The sequence below is a fragment of the Limulus polyphemus genome, unplaced genomic scaffold (genome assembly GCF_000517525.1).
Source record: "Limulus polyphemus unplaced genomic scaffold, Limulus_polyphemus-2.1.2 Scaffold13650, whole genome shotgun sequence".
Taxonomy (NCBI): Eukaryota; Metazoa; Arthropoda; class Merostomata; order Xiphosura; family Limulidae; genus Limulus; species Limulus polyphemus.
The window spans coordinates 1-6,158 of record NW_013679260.1 but is presented as its reverse complement, the minus strand read 5'-3'; the positions used below and the strand labels follow the sequence as shown (position 1 = coordinate 6,158).

The following is a 6,158-nucleotide window of genomic DNA, read 5'->3' as shown; positions in this document are numbered from 1 at the left end:
TATAAATATAAGTAGTAAAGAGGAAAGGCTTAAACTTGAAAAAAAAAAATCGGAAAAAGTAGACAGATGATGTAAAATAAAATATGGAAGACTTTAAGCTCGAAGCAGCTGGATTAAAATATTTACCGTAAACAAAAAAAAAAAAGGAAATTTCAACATGTTTGTTTCATTCAGAGTGAAAAAAAAATCTTCATCTGATTGTTTTGAAAAGAAACGCCACATAATTTAATAGATTTCTACTTTCCAACAGAACTGATGTGTACGTTTGTCTGTTAAATTTGAAGATATTAAAAAAGAATAAAAATAAAAAAATAGAGAAAAAATTTCTGTGATTGAACAAGAATAAGGAGTCCAAAACTGTTATTTTAATTTTGTGTTTTATATTTCTTACGCTTGTGTTGTTTGTGTTTACAGAAGAATTAACTGCTAATGTTTCTTGGTGATTGTAGATCCTCCGGATAAACCTACAATAGTTGGTTATACTCCAGGACTAACAATGCAAGCAGGAGACACATTGAGATTTGACTGTGTTGCGTTTGGGGGCAATCCACTCGCTTCTATACAGTGGTATCGGGGAAACAAACAGGTATATATATATATTTACAATCTTTCTCTGGTCACTTGGACCTAACGTAACGAGAACTTGTGTTAGTAATGTTATACGTTATTTTTATTATTAAGAGTTTTCCCGCTCAATATTTACATTTTTCAAAATATTAGGTAAGAATAAAGGAATTTTACAGCGACTTTTAATCCCCTCGAACAAATCTCCAAATACTGATATTAAATACAATACAAAACCCGTGAGTGTATACATAAAAAGACAGTATATAGAAAAATAAAATTACTCTCTCACGCTGAAGTATTTTATTCCCATGATGCAACACCGAGTTAATTCGTAATTCGAGTCAAAGTGACAAAATTTTAGGAAGTTGAGACATCTTACATCTTAAGGAAGAAACACGGCCCTCAAATTGTATGTAACTGTGTGAATTTAGTGAGTCAATCTTATTTTCGGCCAACAATACGAAGATTGCGAATTAATTACTACCAAGAACCTCCTTGAGTTTAATTTCATTGTTGTAAGATACGCCAGCTTCTGTTTAAAGAATTATCAGTCATAGTTGTGGGCTTATGGGTTTTATGAAACTAAAACAAAAACAACTTAATCGTGAACGTTAGTTTAAATCAACTATTTGTTTCGTTTTGATCTTCTTGGCCGCCATGTTGGTAACTGTATTCACTCTGTGGATGGCGAAAATTTAAATATTTTTATTACAACCGGTAAAGTTGTTTTAATTACGAAATATATATTGCTTTTGTAAGTTATTGTTTTCATTCAAGAATTGATTACGACGAACAGTAATTCTGTGAAAGTTAAAATAGTTTTTGATTAAACTACCTTTAAAACCAATTACAAAAGAAGTAATGAAATTTTAATAGAAACCAAATACTTAAACCGGTTAAAAGATATTAAACATTTCTTGGTGTAATAGCCTCGACTGTTGCCTAGATGATAAAAGTGTGTTTTATAAAAAGTATGTTTTATTAAAAAGTATGTTTTATTAAAAGTATGTTTTATTAAAAGTATGTTTTATTAAAAGTATGTTTTATTAAAAAGTATGTTTTATTAAAAAGTATGTTTTATAAAAAGTATGTTTTATTAAAAAGTATGTTTTATAAAAAGTATGTTTTATTAAAAAGTATGTTTTATTAAAAAGTATGTTTTATAAAAAGTATGTTTTATTAAAAGTATGTTTTATTAAAAAGTATGTTTTATAAAAAGTATGTTTTATTAAAAAGTATGTTTTATTAAAAAGTATGTTTTATTAAAAAGTATGTTTTATTAAAAGTATGTTTTATAAAAAGTATGTTTTGCCTTGGGAAAAATACTTTTTCTTAATCATTTGGAGTGCTTAGTAATAAAATTGCTCTCGACTTTTTAATTTTGTTTTGTTTTGTTACATTAAGATAATCGTTTCGGCTGAGATCAAAAATATGTTTATAAACTAACTTTTCTAGATAAATACAGTTTCCCGCGTCACTGGAAGTGGTGTAACAAACGAACTGGTATTAAAAGCACAACGGGAAGATAATGGCGCCATCTACCGGTGTGAAGCTAGTAATCTTGCAACCTCTCAACCTCTTACAGCTTTCATGAAATATTAGTAACGTGTGAGTATACAGGATTGTGATTCGAGAACGTTTAGCTAGTTTCATCAACTCAAGTAACAAATATGTAAGTCTAGCTAATTATACATATGACGGTTTGTCTAAATAAGTACTTCAAACCAACATAAACTAAGCATAGGCGCAATGAGACTTACTCTTTCTCTACCACAGAATATTTTCTAAGCACCAGGTTTATTTTAGATACTCAAAATAGAGACTGTTCATATTTATCTGAAGATGGTAGACTTTGGGAAGTCTGAAGAACGTGTTGGTACATTTCTCTGTGATTAAGGCTTAAAACAATGGTTATATAGTGTGTGTTATATATGTGACCAAGGGCAGACAAAGACTCTGTCAATGTCAAGATATTTAGAAAACTTATAACGACTTCTGCACCTTAGAAAGTTTGTTCAATCTGTTAGGTTAATCCGTGAGTTTCTGAACTACTGTCTGGATCAATAAATATATCACAGTTAATCCGTGAGTTTCTGAACTACTGTCTTGATCAATAAATATATCACAGTTAATCCGTGAGTTTCTGAACTACTGTCTGGATCAATAAATATATCACAGTTAATCCGTGAGTTTCTGAACTACTGTCTGGATCAATAAATGTATCACAGTTAATCCGTGAGTTTCTGAACTACTGTCTGGATCAATAAATATATCACAGTTAATCCGTGAGTTTCTGAACTACTGTCTGGATCAATAAATATATCAGATCTAAGTCAGGTGGCAGAGTTAAAATTTCTTGTTTTCATGTTATATACGTGTATGTGTTGATCTAAGTCAGGTGGCAGAGTTAAAATTTCTTATTTTCATGTTATATACGTGTATGTGTTGATCTAAGTCAGGTGGCAGAGTTAAAATTTCTTGTTTTCATGTTATATACGTGTATGTGTTGCTCTAAGTCAGGTGGCAGAGTTAAAATTTCTTGTTTTTATGTTATATACGTGTATGTGTTGCTCTTCTTTTTGCTGAAATAACTTGAAAGAACACAACTTGTACAAGTTGTGGGCAAACTACAGTTTTACGGTTTTGTTCAGCGTTTTTATTAATTCTCTTTGTAGAATCTGAGATCGATACATAAAAATCAATTTATACAGACTATACAGACTATTTCCTTCTCATAACTTTCCAACAAAGATTTTATTTGAAATCTAAACAAATTATAATCTTAATTCTATCCTGGATAATTACGTTGTTTAAAGTATCACGTGCTAGATCTCACCTGCTGTAGAATATACCTTCTTTTTTTTTCCCCTCGTGCACGTTTAGTTCCTGCTGGGAAAGCCACCATCAACGTTCAACCAGCACAACCCAGAGCAGGAGAAGAGGTAACTATCGTATGTTTGTAATTAATGATTCGTTGAGAATTTCGTTAAACTGGAGCAATAAAAACTACTAACGAATATCACAATATGTCGTAAAAACTGTAGCTTTCGTCTGAATTTCTTCGTCGCTTGGCTGATTCGTTTGCTAGAAACAGACCGCTTCAGCTCATGTTTTTTTTTATTATTATTAAGAAGCACAAGACCATGAAATTGCAATATTAAACCTTTTTCCTTTCGAGTTTCCACTATTGATTAAGAAATAAATGTAAAATTACCGTTTACTGGAGATAGATTAACACGAGATTGTAGCTTGGTAGATACGCTTTTAATAAGCTTACATCTCGGATGTTCTGGGGATCTGAGCGAGCACCAGCTACAAAAAACATGAGGCGTATAGGATTTTCGTGTATTATTGTTTTAACAGCGGGGGCCAGTGTGGCTCAGTGGCTTCTCGCTTGACACTCGTAGTCGGATTGTTGCGAGTTCGAGGCTGGCTCGCGTCATATTGTTGTGTCATTGAGGAAGACCTCTTATTCCACTTGTTTCAATCTACTCAGCTGTTAGCTGGGGGATTAACCTGAGATGGAGTTTGTTTAGAGTTTGAGTTAACACAAATGTTCTAGAAGTCTGAGTTTACACAAATGTTCTTGAAGTCTGAGTTTACACAAATGTTCTAGAAGTAAACTCAACAATTATTCTAAAACGCCAGGTTTTAGAATTTGAAACTTTTAAAACAGTCAAATCAAGATCAAATACCTTTGAGATGACACATAGTATCCAGTGCTAAACTTCGACTTAATTGGCACAAGTGGGTGAAAATGTTGACCCATTTCTCAAGGACGTTATGTCCTGACCATACTTGTTATTAAACATAGTGACCGTAGTTGTTATTGAACATAGTGACTATAACTGTTATTAAACATACTGACCATACTTATTATTAAACATACTGACCATACTTGTTATTAAACATAGTGACCGTACTTGCTATTAAACATACTGACCATACTTGCTATTAAACATAGTGACCATACTTGTTATTAAACATACTGACCATACTTGTTATTAAACATAGTGACTATAACTGTTATTAAACATACTGACCATACTTATTATTAAACGTACTGACCATACTTGTTATTAAACACAGTACCTATAGTTATTACTTTACTCAATGGCCACACTTCTCATTGAATATTTTGACCACAATTTTTCATTAAACATACGCCCAGTCAACATCAGACCTAACAAAACTGGACAGGCGCACAACATGTTCAAATACGTTTAGAACACTCAATATTTACCAAATACGTTAATCATTCCTTCTGTTAAAGTTCGTGATGTTTAAACATTCATCTGGGCTATCTGCTGTGTCTATTACGGGGAATCGAACCCCGAATTGTAGCGTTGTAAGTTCGTAGACCCCATCGCTTGTGTTTGTGTATTGCTCAAACAGTTAATAAATAGTATTGAACTGTTTCTGTCTTACTCATGAAGTTCAGTAATTCGGCCCTGATTACAAATCACTTAATTCATTCAACATTGATTTATATATTTAATAATACAAGTTATTAGTAACACTAAATATTCAAGAACGTATGACAAAAATGTGCCGATTTGTAAGCAGTATAGTTCGATATTCCATTATACGTTCCTAGAGCCAAACGGAATGCTAATTATTGCTCACTATTAATGGTCCATTTGAGCATGAACATTAAAAGTGACATAGTGTAGTATGTTTAATAACAAGTATGGTCAGTATATTTAATAACAGTTATAGTCACTATGTTTAATAACAAGTACGGTCACTATGTTTAATAACAAGTATTGACCGTACTTGTTATTAAACATAGTGACCATACTTGTTATTAAATATACTGACCATACTTGTTATTAAACATAGTGACCGTACTTGTTATTAAACATAGTGACCGTACTTGTTATTAAACATAGTGACCGTACTTGTTATTAAACATAGTGACCGTACTTGTTATTAAATATACTGACCCTATGTTTAATAACAAGTACTGACCGTACTTGTTATTAAACATAGTGACCATACTTGTTATTAAATATACTGACCATACTTGTTATTAAACATAGTGACCGTACTTGTTATTAAACATAGTGACCGTACTTGTTATTAAACATAGTGACCGTACTTGTTATTAAACATAGTGACCGTACTTGTTATTAAATATACTGACCATTTATAACAGTTATAGTCACTATGTTTAATAACAAGTACGGTCACTATGTTTAATAACAAGTACGGTCACTATGTTTAATAACAAGTACGGTCACTATGTTTAATAACAAGTATGGTCAGTATGTTTAATAACAAGTACGGTCAGTATATTTAATAACACGTATGGTCAGTATGTTTAATAACAAGTACGGTCACTATGTTTAATAACACGTAGGGTCAGTATGTTTAATAACAAATACGGTCATTATGTTTAATAACAAGTACGGTCAGTATGTTTAATAACAAGTACGGTCACTATGTTTAATAACAAGTACGGTCAGTATATTTAATAACAAGTACGGTCACTATGTTTAATAACAAGTACGGTCACTATGTTTAATAACAAGTACGGTCACTATGTTTAATAACAAGTACGGTCACTATGTTTAATAACAAGTATGGTC

General features: G+C 31.6%; 1 long non-coding RNA gene across 1 annotated transcript; it reads left to right on the top strand.

The window, feature by feature from the left end:
- Positions 1-455: 455 nt before the first annotated feature.
- LOC111084107 lies at positions 456-5,542 on the top strand. The gene is made up of 4 exons (XR_002609394.1): positions 456-586; positions 2,023-2,175; positions 3,451-3,526; positions 5,532-5,542. It is a non-coding gene; the product is annotated as an uncharacterized LOC111084107 (long non-coding RNA).
- Positions 5,543-6,158: the final 616 nt, after the last annotated feature.